The sequence below is a fragment of the Sylvia atricapilla genome, chromosome 1, assembly GCF_009819655.1.
Source record: "Sylvia atricapilla isolate bSylAtr1 chromosome 1, bSylAtr1.pri, whole genome shotgun sequence".
NCBI classification, from domain to species: domain Eukaryota; kingdom Metazoa; phylum Chordata; class Aves; order Passeriformes; family Sylviidae; genus Sylvia; species Sylvia atricapilla.
In genome coordinates, this window is record NC_089140.1 from 81,502,656 (window position 1) to 81,517,970 (window position 15,315).

The following is a 15,315-nucleotide window of genomic DNA, read 5'->3' on the forward strand; positions in this document are numbered from 1 at the left end:
TTTAATGTGTCTCTGGTAGCTGCTAACTGTGAAATAGTATTCTAAGCACATGCTAATAAAAATGCATGAACTCGTATGCTTTAAAATAACATCAATTTCCCTAGGCCTAGGGAAGACTAACATGCATAAAGGCTTCATATTTGGATCCTATCCAGGATTTTTCCTGCCAAATGAAACACCACTAGTTAGGATTTGAACTATACGGACTTAAATTTGCCCTTAAATGAAAAAATGCTCTCATGACTGAAATACTTGATAGGTGATTTTTACAATTAACACAGCATCCTGGTAACCCTCCTCACAGCAACTGAAATGCTCATCTTCTGCTGGCAAACCTCCAGGCCAGCCCATACAGCTCATCTCTGCCCTTTCTACACTCACTTTCAGAAGTGCTGTTGTCTCATGCAGCTACTTTTCCTCTCATGAGAAACTTAATTTCAATAAAGAATAAGATTATTAGGCGAGGTGATTTGGAGGAATTTTCAGGATTATTCTGATTCTGCAAGCATTCCAAAAGCAAGAGGTAATTGCCCCTATTAGGAGTTTTATAGAATGTCTTTTCCACATTTGTTTTCCACTTATGAGCATATATGTGCCTTGCCGATGAATACAGGACTATTTTCCTCCTTTCAGTGACAATGAAAGTCTAGTTGAAATTTAGCCACCACCATTCCAGTTTCTTTTGATTGCCTTGTCAATAAAAAGTTCCCCACTTCCACGAGTTTCTTCAGCTGCATGGAAAATTTTTCCTGTTGATTTTGCTCTGAGAACAAGTTTGTATTATACTTCAGTGAATAGGAAGACTAATTCCATGATACAACATCAATTGGATGTTAGCTTGGCAGCCTTGCTAAGCTCTTTGAACTTAAATGAAAAGAAAACAAGCCTCAATTTGGTGGTCTCTCAGCGCCTCGTGAGAAGTAGACATTCAGCCATGGAATGGGGACAGATACCACCAGTACTGGGAACAAAACTTAGGCTTATGAACTGGAAGCACAAAACTTGAAGAATACTTTTTTAGAAGACATTTCTCATAATGAATAGAGGGAAAGAATCAGAGCTGACCTGGCAACATGCTGAGGGCTCAAATTGGCAAGCACTTCTGACAGGCAAGAATTTCACTGAAAAATAATTGTATGGGAAGAGGGTAACCAGTCTCAGTAATTAGGTCATTTTCTGGAGTTCAACGAGCATTATTTTTTGGCTGCTAAATGAATTTTCTTCAAAGGATTATGATTGCAGATTTTTTTAATACCTCTGTACTAATAAATAATAGTACTAAAAAATAATAATATTCCTTTATAATTCACAACCTTTCCCTTCAAATCATGGCACTTTCTTCTACGTGGATAAAATCCAAAAGCACAAAATACTTTTCTCTAAAACACTGCTGCTCTTGGGTCTCTACCTCTTATGGACCTCTCTAATAAGGCCAATGCAGCTGTTCTCTTTCCAAAATCTAATTTGTTTCTTTCCAAACTCCTCTGTAGATCTTCAGAGCGTACACCTTATAAAATAAGTAGCAACTCCTAGGAAACCTAGTTAATATGTGCATTTGGGTTTTCATGTATTTTCCTTTTTTCTGTACATATACTGTAAAAAATTCAAATTGTTTCCTGCAGGGACAGATAGAGAAAAACTTTGATGAACTCCTGTGACAGCAGGACTTACAACAGAATACAGTTATCTGCTGTTACCTAAGATTTCTCTTCATCTCATCTTTTTTATTTCAAATTCAAATTAATTTTTGAATGTTAAAATTATTTTTGGGGATCAAAAAGAATTTTTATATTTTCAAGGAAGAAATGCTTGGCAAAAGGCATTATAAGAAAACTGACAAAAGTCTTCCAGCTGGCATAACAAACTGCATGAAAATATTCAATGATCAATTTCATATTATAGTGAAATTCAACCAGAAAGAATATAAATTACTTCTATTAGATTTAGGTTTTTTTTCTTTGTGGTTTTTTTGGGGGGGTTTTGTGGGTTTTGTTGTTGTTGTTGTTGTTGTTGTTGTTTTGTTTTGTTTTGTTTTGTTTTTGTTTGTTTTGTTTTGTTTTGTTTTGTTTTTTCTTTTTGGATCATGGAGAGCATATTTGTTGGTAATGAGTAAGTGTTCTTACTTGTTCAGTGATTTTTTCAAAAATGAAAAAACCCACAGGGCCAGAGGGCCTTAACATCTGCATCTTCAGTCTGGTTTTGTTTCAGCAGCAACTGAAGTAGATTTGAATTCTTTGGATGTTTGTACCTCATGGGGTGTATAGTCATCTATTTTTTGAGTATGCAAAGAAGTGACATCTTTGACAACTTTTATTTTCACAATGATCTGTGAATGGCTGATTGCTGCTTCCAGAATCCACCATATGAATCTTAGGAAGACAGTGTGCTCATATGTGAAAATAAACCTTTATTTTCATCACCATCTTTATCTTGATATTGATATGAATTTACAAACCCTGAAGAAAAGAATAGTATTGCCATTCCAAACACCTCCAAAATGTGAAATCTTTGGTTTTATTCCGACCTTCAAAAATCTTCCGTTCTCATTTTCAAAATATATCCAATAGCTTTATACATTTATTAACTGTGTTTGGATTTCTTTTATCAGCATTTAATTTAAGGAAACTTGCTAACTAAACTTTCTTATAATAGTCTGTGGAAATAATTTTAGGATCCCTTTTAGGTTAGAATATCCTAAAGTAATTAAGTCTTGTAGATATTCCCATTTTAGTCCTTTTTCATGAATAATACAATTCATATTTGCTTAAACATTATTAGGCATTTTGGCTTTCTCCCCATGAGGAGGGAGTAGATACCTAAGTTTGTGAAATCAAACTCGTACCACAGTATCCAATGTAAATTCTTAGAGGAGCAGTGTACTCCTTACATGTCTACTGGAGAGGGAACGCCATCTTGGAACTGATGGAATTTGAAAAGTGTAAATCCTGGTTGCTAATCAAAATCTCAGTGTCCCATGTAGTTCTCTGGCCAGAAAAGTATAGCTAACACTTGTCTGTACATACAGGAGGATAATCCTTTAAAGTAAACAGGATTGTTTGTCATTTGGCTCTTTTCGGATTTGGTGTCCATAATTCAAGCACTGAAAAATGGGCCTAAAATCAGAAGTGTCTCATTTCCTTGAAATGCTCATGAAAATCACTTTGTGTTTGATATCTATATATCAGGGAAGACTGCTAAGAAAGGTGAGGATACTCTTGGCATAACAGAGTTCACTGTTGGGCTGCGTAGGCAGTCGGTCTGTGAAACCCACTGATACCAGCACCAGTTCTTTTTAGTATCTTGCTTCCTTTCTTTGCCCTGAAGACCTAATGTTAGCAAACATGTTGCCACTGCCTCATCTCTGTGAGAGAGGTGCAAACAATAATTTAACTTCTCTTAGACTAGGTAAAATGAGTTATTTCATCAAGGGCTGTAAAAATCCTAACAAGACATGATGAAAATAATAGAAATATATTTCTATTTCTAAAAATAGAAACAGCAGAGAATAGTAGATAGTAATATAACAGTCAAGGCTATGACTTGATCCAACCACTGAAAGACAAAGGTAAAAACTTCCAGTGTTGAAAAAAAGTTCTGATTTCTGTATGTAACTCAAAAATTATTTAGCAGGTATGGTAAAGTGTGCTAGGGTTCAAGTTGCTCCAGATTGGTTATAGGAAGGTAGATAGCCAAATTATTATTACTAGCATAATTCATGATGCAAATTATTTCAACACAAACTATGTAACTCATATTATATAATTAGATTATTAGTGCTGAACACACCTGATGTACATGAAGACCCATAAGTCATAAGAAAAATAAGTTTTTTATATGGATTGCTTAAATAATGTGATTAAAACTCTACCTTCCCAATGGATTATTATAATCAGAGAAGCCTCTGATAGCATGGGTTGGTGCATTATGCTGAATCAAACTGAGAAACGTTTTTCAACAAAATCAAAACATTCTTCCTCCTTTCCTTTCCTGATATGACTTCTGTCATATCAAGGAAAGGGCTTATTCATGAGAACAACCAAAATAAAGATATATTTCCTTTCATAAAATCTGTATTTGGCTGGATAAGTAAGCAAAAAAGGAACATCCAAGCAGGTGGACAAAGAGCAATGCAGTTAGGAAATTAAGCTGTACTTGTAGTGCCATCTGTAGTGGAACTATATTTAAGCCACCTCTTTGGGGGTTTTGGTCACAGACACGTATTGACACACCTTATCTCTTCTAAATTTGCTTTCATGTTTCAGGCATTGTATTTGCAATCACAACACAGATCCTTCTCATACATGCAGGCCATAGTTAAGTGAGGGGGTTTTCAGGTACTAATAATAGTGTTATGCTTATTTATTGTTATGCACATGCTCAATTCCAGACAAAGAAGAATGCCTTTTTGAGTAGAAGTCTTTCAACCTACTTCTACAAGGAGTCTTCTGTAACTATTCCTTTGTGAAAATGTTCACTCTGTCTGTCCTTTAAATCTTTTCTATAAAGATTTATAATCTTAATCTTTTGGTATTAAATGTTAACACACCTTGTTAGTAAGAATGAGAAGTCAGTGTGTGTGTCCAACACATGAAAAAGATGTGGTTGCCAAAACCTGATCATGTGTAAGAGAAAAATTACCATCAGCAGGAAGTAATGGAGGAACTTTAGAAATAAAGAATAAATTCAACTTGAAAGCAGCATAAATGAATCACCAAAATTCGTAGCAGGAATCAGAGACCTTGGAGTGGAAACAGCAGCCACCAAAACTTTGTTCAACACTGCCAGAATTTGCCCCACCAGCATCATCTTTGCTTTGTCCAGCAAGAGCAAACTCCCTGTGATGCCTTAAGTTTTAGCTTCCACATTTTTCAGATTCTGCATTGCCTTAGTGTGAGATTCTGAACTTCATATAAAGTGTTAGCAAGTTCTCTTCACAGGGTAGTCAGACAAAACAATCCTTTTCCAGCCTGAGAACCAAGAACAGCCGTTACAACTTGAGGCCCAAAAAGCATAAACAACAGAGAATTCAGGAGAGCAAACCAGGAGGATGAGACTTCATAGCTGAAGCTGTAATTGGACAATTAATCCCAATATGTAAATGGACCAAAACTTATAGAGGTGTGAAAACTCATGACCAGGAGTCCAACTTGTGTCCATCTTGTGTCCATCTTGGGTCCATCTTGGGTATCTCACCTTGGCTGGGCTCTTGTACTGCCCAAGGTGTATCCTGTGAAGGCCTTTCAATAAATACCTACTTTGTTCCTTTAATGCTGCCTAGCCTCTGATGCAGATCAGCCTCTTTAAGCATCACCTGTGAGACACCACGAGCTGCCTGCTCTGCAGCTGATGGGGCAGCAAAAAACGGGAACACACACCTCGTGTTTGTCTGTGCACAAGAACTCATGAGATGCTTTCTCACCAGCTTGTGAATTGATAGGTTATAGAGAGCAACACACACACCTATAAGGCTGTAGCATCCACGTCTTACAGGACAAAATGCAATCAGGGTAACTGGTGCTTTTGAAGAAGCAATAGTGCTTGTAAACCAGACATCCTTTGAGGATGCCATGGGTGTGATGTTAGGTCCTGTGCTATAAATTTAGGGGACTATTTATTAAAAATACTTAGACAGTTTTAGGTGCTTGATAGATTTTGAAAGTGTCTTGTAGAGTGATTTATATATTGTATTTCAGATACTGACCCCAAAAATAAGATGATTGCAGGTTTGTTTATTTATTTATAAATCTATAACTTGTTTCTCTCCTGATTCAGTTTAAACTAAATGAACTGAGAAATTTTTCTCTCTGACATAGTATTTCATCAATTTTCCCCTTAACCAACTCTGAAGACTTTTGTCTGAGTTTACTGATAGTGTAGCTCACACTTATAATGTTATGAATATTAAATCTTTTCATGTTGTGTTACCAGACATCACATTGTTCATACAGGAATGGTTGAAAATCTTGTAACTCCAGCATGTACACTAGGAATATACAAAATCAGCAAGCTCCTCATTCCTCAAAATAAGAGTATGATGAGGATGAAACACAAACTGCTGTCCTTCATCAAAAATCTTGGAAGCTTGTCCAACTGAAAGGTGTAGTTGTAAGTTGATATACTATTTTTAGGCTCATCTTTCAACAAAAATGAGAGAGATGAAGATGAGAATACAACTGACAGCAATTAGAGATAGATCAAAAATGGAATAATCTGGGAAAAAAAGTGGAAGTCTGCATCATGTTTAAGACTTGAAATGTGGAGATACCATAGGTAATATAGGTAAAATTAATTACATTAATTTCAGAGTGCCTAGGGCAATAAGTAACACTGGCTTAGAACTGGAGTCCAGGAAAACCTCTTATTTTTAATAATTCCATCTCAGTTATAAACAGAGTGTCTAACAATACAAAACACAGTCACGTACACAGATCTTAATGTAAGCAGTAATACAGGAAAATGAATGGGAACCTCAGAGTGTGAAACAAGGAAATACCCAATATGAAGGAGGCCACTTCCTCTTTAAGCATCTGTTATTTCTAGCATATCATTTTCCTAAAACACAGATGACTCTTTGAGTAAAAGATTAGAAACATCTGAAAGTATTGATGAAGTGGCTGGTTATTATGTCTCAGCTGAATGTCATTCCATTAATACTGGGTCTATGCAGCATATCATTCTGAAGAATAAAAGTACTGGATTTCCTCTTGAATAACAATCAGATGTAAATTCCTCAGGGACTTCAGATGATGTACAATCCTGAAGGCTGCTTTGTTATTGGAACAGTTTTTGAACTGTTTTGAACTTAATTTGCTTAGAGATTCAAATTTCTGTAGGATCCTTTACATTTCAAGCCCAAATCTTATCCTCGTATTTAACTTGTTCTAGCTTCCAAGTAAATAACCTGATCTTCCATGTCAAAACTGGGCTAAATAATCAACCATTATAAACCATAAACTCTTAAGAAAACATAATTAATAGAATTTATTAATAGTATTTTATATATTTTCATGCATTATTCAGCTTGCCACTGGCAATAACTCTGTGCCTTCATTTCTGTGGTTTATGTCTCATTCTATCATGAATGAACTCCACATAGGGCTCTGTAAAGCACAATCCTGTATATTTCCAGCAAGAGATATTCCATAACTACTCTGGGCAAACTATTCTGACATATAATTGTTCTCATGGTGAATGAGCTTTTTCCTAGTCCAGGTGGAATTTCACTTGAAGCAACTTGTACCCATTTCCTGTTATCACTGTGCATCCTTGTGAAGAGAGTATCTTCACCTTTTCTATAACTACCTTGGGACAACCAGATTTCCTGAGTATCCTTTATTTTCCTCGACTAAAGTTTTCTGGTTGTCACAGTCTCCAAGACTGTGCTCATTTTGCTGGGCTTCATAAGACCTTCTCAAGGTCTGCAAGGACTCTCTTGAACAGTGGGAATCAAAACAGATTTCTGCTTTCTACCAACATACCTGTAAAATCTTTGTTATTCTTAACATCTCTTGCCAATTTGAGAGATACCTGAGCCCTGCCTTGCCCTTCTGGGCCACCACACCTGCTGAGACCCAGCTAAAGAGCAGAGAATAAGCACAGGCACATGCTGGTTGTGTGTGAAGCCTCTGCCCTGTGGGTGCCACTGAAGCACATGATGAGCCCTACCCTGCCCCTGTCCCCTCAATATTTTCCATGTGTGGTTTGCTTAGCTCATGAGTGTAGCTGCTACCACACACCACACCGCTCTCACTACAAAGTTCGGGAAGAAATCACAGTCTATTTTTTTTTTCCAGCTGATGTCTTTTCATGTATAAGCTCTTTCAAACAGTGGAATAATTCTCAAGCACCAATTTTCTAGAGTGGGAAAACTAGGGAAGGAAAATGGCACATTTGTTGCTTATAAGCTAATGGGGGCAGAGTAGAGACAGGGCAGAAAAGTACATGTATATTCATCTGTGCCAGACAAGAAAGCAATAAAAAGAAATTTGTCTTTCTGTCAAAGAGAGACAGAAATAACTATCCTGCTCTGTTGATGGCAAGTAACACACCACATTATAGTGGCTGTATAAGCAGAAGGAACACAATTATACTCTATAGACTAAACTCTCATATACCAAATTAAACGATTTCCAGACTGGCTTACACACTTCAAACCATAAATGTGTTAATACAACATATATTTTTGCTTTCACTTTTTTGATGAAGACATTTGTGCAGATTGCTCTAACATAGTTCTATTGGACAATAAATTATTCAAATATGCAAAGTGTGTAGTTTTTAACCTGCTCTCAAAAGAAAGAAACATTATCAACAATAGTAATTATACTATTCCATATGACACAGCATTGCTGGTGAGTCTGAGTTGAATGTTTACAGATGAGCACTATAAATGATTGTTGTGAATTATTGAAATTCCTTTTAACATCTGCAACACTGAAAAAGTATGACAAAGTCTGGAAAATGGGCGCTGGCTCTAGTATGAAAAAAACAGTTGAAGAAGTTGTGAGTCTGTAAACCAATTCCGCACACAGATTAAACACTGATTTCAATAATATATGTACATGCAAATATGTTTGAACAACAGCGTAATAAAGGATAAATGGTGCATTATGTTCAAGTGTGAAGGATTTTGTCTTCTTATACCAGTATGTTTGCATTACAATGTTGACTAAAAATTGGACTGTGTACTGTACATGGAAGCTATGTAGTTTTGTGCTATTCCTGCAGCATGTATTGTAGAGGGCTGTAACCTGGCCATTATGGTCATTTTTCTGGAAAAGACAAGGATTAGGAAGAAGATGAATAGTTGAATCCACAATCTTTTTTTAGATTTCAAAGATTTCCTACCTGATCAAAAGTCAACCTCCTCATCCGAGACATTTCATATCAACACAATTGTTAAGTTTGTAGCATTTGAACTACACTTGTGTCACTATCTAAAAACACAATATGTGTTTTTAGATATGTGAAATACAAAAAGTATTTCTAAATATTTTTAAAAGGCAAAAAATGAGATTCCATAGACATGAAAATCTGAATATGCAGGAAAGGCAGCTATATAAAAAAATTAGACAATATTTTTTCTTATGCTATGTAACGCCACTATCTCTGAATCTAAGATGAATCTAAGATGGAATTTCCATTTTAGAGAACAATTAATGTATATCACTTTGCTGTAACAGCCTTTGGTATTCATCATCCCTGGAAATAGTATCTTTGTTACTCCAAGTCAAATAACAGGATGCAAAAACAGTTACATTCTTTTTCTAAAAGGAGGCAATGAGTAGGAAAAAAATCTCATTTTCCTGAAGAGAAATTAAAAGGGGAATACTCTGACATCAGCTGCACTATTTTTTGGTATGATTAGCTGTAGTACAATATAAATAAATATTACAAATGCAAAAAATGAAATAAGGAGTAAATGGTTTTAATATAATGATTATAAGATTTTTTATTTGATCTCTCTCCATTTTAAATTATATTAAATATAAAATGCTAGCTGGATAAAATCTATTAATATTCTCAAGCTTTTTCTAGTAACCTTGTACGAATCTAATACGATAGCAATATTTCATGACAGAATTTCATACCTGGAGTATAACATTATGTTGTACTCAAGCATGAAATCTTTCCTTTGTGTATCTAACATTAATGAAACCAGTTTCAAGCTATAATTTACACATTAAATGTCTATTTTAGTTTTTCAAAGTCAAGAAGATTTTTTGCTATTTTATAAGAAGTGAGATTTATGATTCTGAAGATGTGGCATTCTCATAAATGCAAAACATTTTTTGTGTGTGTTCCTTGTTTAGATGGTGGAGCTGCTGTATAAAACTTTAGTGTTTTTTTCTTTTTTTTTCAAGTTCTATGCCAAAACGTTGATTTACATACATAATTACCACAGCCCTCATGCTCAAACACTCCCTCACTGTCAAGTGAAGAAATATACAAGTCATTTTTTAGCTCTTGCTGGAAAACTCCTGGGTAGCTGAGTATGGAGTGGTGTAAGAGATTCTCCTTTCTGCTGCTGTTTAATCTGAAAACGAAAAAAATACATATGTTCTGCTCAGTCTGTTTCTTTCCTTTTCTCTCCCTCCCAGCCTCTCAGCACCATCAGATTATTGCATGGTTGCCAGAGGTTCCATGCAATTTCAAAAGCAGGAAACTGTATTTTTTTCCCATTTTTATTTCTTCATCCCAATGTTCTGCCATGTGATACTGTTTCAAACACAAATTCGGTTTCTATGGGGTTTTTTCTAATGTAGCCAGTTAATAACTGTGTCATTGGCCAAATAGTCAGTTATTTGATTTAGTATAATAAAATCTATTTCCATTGTTGTTATTCAAGTCTTTACATTCATTTAATCAAAATCTAGTAAGTCACTATGCCCACTTTGAAATCTTTCAGACAATTAATTTAATTCCAACCATTTTATTATATTTTTACAATGATTCTTTCTCAGAGATCCCTGCAGCATGCATTCAAAGTGCTTTGATTAAACTTAATCTCAATATAAACATGGGATACTAAATTCTTATCTTTTGGTGCAGCAGTTGGAAATTCAAGTAAGGATTAAAGACAGTGGGTGAAGTCTAATGTTCGTCTTTTTCCATTCAGCAATAGACAAGTGCACTTTAAGCCTAAGATGTCACTTAAGATAGCCACCAACGGTATTTCTATGTACATGGATAATATATGTTATATAAAGCACCTCTCAATTTCTTATCTTTGTTTTTAGCTTATAACTGTTGTATAAATTAATTGACTTTATTTGTTCAGTGTCGTTTATTTTATTACAATTTTTAAAATGTGATCAGATCCTGATTTAATGAGTCAGTGGGTTGATGCAAGTGCGGTTGCAAAAACAGAACTGTAGATTTAGTTTCTGATGACCTTGTTCCTTAGGTAGGCAAACTGGGTCTAGAAACATGTATTAGACTTTATATAAATCTTTAAAATAGGTTTTAAAAAGCATAAAAGATTGAACTTTTAATACTGCACAAAATGAGTGTTCTTGTTTTCACAAGTAAGATGAGTACAGATGCATTGGTCACACAACACAAACTGCATGAGGAGAGGTCTTGTACATTGCAAATAATATTAAATTACTTCTATTCATTACTTTGATTTAGTTCTATTAGAAAGACTGTGACTTAATCAAAGCCACTTTTTTCTTTTTTTTAAACTAATGACATTGCTGGTTTTGGGCATGAATCTTGTAATAAAATCACATGAACTTCTCTAAAGTTTATCTAAAATATCTGGTAGTCAAGAATTCCATTTTGTTTGAAATTCATTGATATTTTCATGAATCACACAAAGCAAAAAGACTTCTTATTAGGAGTAGGAATTCAGTAAACCCTTTTTTTTTCGATAAAAAGCCTGAAGCCAAAATATTACATTTGAACTGCTCACCAAAATTCCAAGCAATTCTGAAAAATATCAAGATAGGATGATTGCAATTATTATATTAGGTCTCATGCTGGTTGTGAGATGCTGTAAGGTTACCAGGGTATCAGAAGCTGAACATAATAAAATAAAAGCTGGAGTAGCATATCTACTTAAGAACTAGATGTTTGCACTGAATAGCATAGTTTGAACACTGATATGGGGAGGAAAAGTTTTATTGTTCAACTTAGCCAAATATTAGTCAGAAATAAGAGCTAAATATTTTTTGGGTCATATTGTCAGAGCTCTAGGCTGTGGGAGGATAATGTTGTTCTCAATAGCTCTTTGAGCTATACAAAGGAAAACCCTACAGGAGATGGAGAATTTGACAGATGTATTCCACTTTCTACATACACAACAGAGAAATTTATTCCTGTTATCATGTTGCACATGCCAGTAGACATTTCTGAACCTGGGAATATCATGATGCAGAAGTCACTGTAATGTAGGTGTAGCACTGACATTAATACATTTATTATACAATTTTTGATTAATAAAAGACCTGTATAGGGTTTTAAAATCACCTACCTTCAGCAGTCCAATGCTGCACACAATTAGATGTGAATGTACTTCTTCTTGAACACCACTGTTATTTATAAGCCTTTGAATATATCTTTCAGAGCTGTGAGGTTTGACCAGACTTTTCAATAGTTTATCGAACAGTTTGGGAATTCTAATGCCCTGCTTAATAACACTTCAAAATTTGAAAAAACATCTTTGATGACCTGTTAGTTTCTCCTGCAGAATCAATAACGTGAATAATTTGTAATAAACTGTAATTTGTATTATAAAGTACTAATTCTTTTCCTGCCCTCTGTGGTTTTACTCTGGAGTAAAACCCTCTATGGATTTTAGTCAGTGTTTGTCTCATGATCTTCCTTATTTGATCTGAAATGTTGCTTTGAATCAATTCATAGGCTGATATCCTGTTACAAACTACTTTAATTCAAGCATGAGATGAAATTTTCTTTTCTGCAGTAAGTACTTATGAAAAGAAGGAGGTTCAGGACTTGTTTACTCAACTTGAAAAGAAAGCCCAAAAACTTTTACTATTTATCTTGCCTGCAAATGTGACGTAAGGATTTTTGAAAACACAGCAATGCATTAATGACAGATTAACAAAGTATTGCAACTATATTAGCGCAGTAAGTTTAATGGAGGCAGACCTTTATCTCCAAGACAACTTTTTTTTCCAAAAACATACAAAATTGTGAGATAGTGGAATTTGCTTAAATGAGATGCTGGTGACTGGCCTACCTCTTAAAATTATTGTTTCCATTGATTTAAAAAAATTCAACACCTCTAAGATCAAATATATATGCATAGCCAAAAGAATTCTTTTTAACCTTTTTTCTTTGGTAGAGGTATACTGTGGAATTGCAATACCATGGTGATTGATGAGGACTAGTTACAGAACACATATTAATTAGACCAAAGAGTCTTGGTTGAATGAATCATTCAAAGCCATAAGTAGCAGATTCCAATGAAAGATTGCTTGAAAACAGGATTCTTTATATTTCTGAAGATGGTGGAGCCCTGGAATTCCAATTAGATCCCCCAAATGGCTTTTAAAATATTTTTTCATGTTAAACACATTGCCTTTTTAGAAGAGCAAGAGATGTGTGTATAGCATTCTTATCTGGACTACAGCTCACAAAAGAAAAAACAGCCCCTGAGGATAAATAAAACTGGCATCAGCTGATTTTCTTCACAGCACGGAACAGAAAACAAGAAAGAGTGGAACACACTGAATTGTCATGGGAGAAGTTAGAGCTGCTTTCACATTTGGCTTGCACAGCCCCAAATGTATTTTCATCGTAGATTATTTCTCACTTCGGTCTCTAAAGCCAGCTCCTCTCCACTGGATGTTAATGTGTTCAGCACTCCCCAAAGAATTTAACTAGGCCAAACAGGGTTTGCCCTTGAAGAGCTGCTTTTGGAGCATTCCAGAGCTTGACTGTGAACTTCTAGAGCTTCAGCCTTCATGATTTTGTTGAGTTTGATCCATCATGCTCTGTGCTACAGTGGAACAATTATGGAAACAAGAGATAACGGCTCACAATTCACAATAGTGATGTTGAAACCAGTTTTCCCATCTTCTCAAATCACGATCAGCTTAGCTATGAAATAGGAATGATGGGCAGCTTTCAGCCTTTTTATTGTCTGCTAGAGAAGAAAGTTTCAGCCACAAGCTTCTGAGGAAACATGTCAACCCATCTGCAGGGCACTGACCTGTGTCCAGGGATTTTTGGGCTCCGTGGTTACTGTGGTGCCTACTGCTGCATGGGAAGGACTGGGTTCACTGGGCTTTAAGTTTGTATCTTGTTATCCTTTAAATGTTGACACTACAGCCAGAACAACTGATCTTAAAACAGGAATTTAGCTTTCTACAATAGGCCTTAACACAAAAAAAGGATCCAAGAAAGTTAATGTTCAAAATTTAATAACTAAGGAGTTTGTATAACAGATTGCATGGAAGTGCTTGAGTTACAAATCTGTCACAGATTTCAGGACCTATGTCAGATTTTCCATGTTATTTCTATGGCAGTATTAAATCTCTTATAACTACATATAGAAGGCTTTGTTTTCCAAGTGTGCTTGAATAGAAGACTGTCTTAATTTTTGGTCACTGTGAGAGAACAATTGCATCTGTGCATACATATGCATACAGTCTAGGATTGCCTAGGTACTGGCACCTGGAAAGGTAAGAAAAAATGATAACCCAGGTTACCCATGAATTCCTCTAGCTCTAGAAAACCATTATTTCAATCCAAATAAAGTGATTTTACAGCTTAAAATTCCAAAACTTCACAGAAATCTACCCTTAAGAGAACTATTAACAATGCAACATATTTACAAATGGAAAGGAATTTGATTGTTTATAAGGTGGAATTTGCAGTTGGGAAGGTGTTGGCAGTAGGGGGGGAGCATCTTGAAGTGGCAGTCCCAAGTCAAGACTCTTTTTCTGGTAACTAGTGAGAGTTTTTCTCATCTTGGTTTTGACCCATGAGTTTCCTCACTCCTATACCTCCCCTTCTCTCTCCTGTCCCACTGGCTGTGTGAGGATGGGGAGTGAGATAACAACTGGGTGGGTCCCACCTGCCAACAACAGCCTGGGTCACACATAGAAATTTTAAAATTGTTTGGCATTTTAGTCATAGGTGTGGAATTTGTGTAACTGTTAAGTATTTTTTTCCTAACACATACACATTGAAACACATAACGTATTTTCAACTACTAATTTAAAAGGGCGAATCACCAATCTAAAAGAATTTCTCTACCTTATAACTGCCACTCTTTTGTTCTTTTATCTTTCTGGAATTTAATAAAAATGTATTTAGAAAGTCCAATCTTTGCTGTTTTACATTGAGATTCCTGACTGTTCAGCTAAGATTGCAGGCTCTTGTTTTAACCTTTGTGCTGGCACATTAGTCTGTTCAACCATGGCTCCAAAAGACTGGATGATAGCCTTTTTACATGGCAGGCAGTTCCATTTTTAGCAGATATTTCCCATTTCTCTTTTTCCAAACAGTTTAGCTCAACTCATTTTCTACCAGATTATCAGTATAGCAGCATAAGGCAGTAATGATTTTTAATTAAAAATACAAGGCTACCTGCAGTCTAATTTGAGCAGTATCCAATTGTGAGAGAAGAATTTTAGTGGAATCACACATTTTTTGTATCTCAGAGCTACTGAAGTGGACTAATGTAATTGTCATTGATATGACATCAGGGTGTTTAGGGCTTCCAGAACTTACAGTGCTGCAATATAGAGATAAAATATTAGTTTAGCTTCCTAATGTGTTATTGCCAAGTTTTCAGCAGTAAGTAGAAGAGTACGAAGCACACATGCACCAAAAATTCTT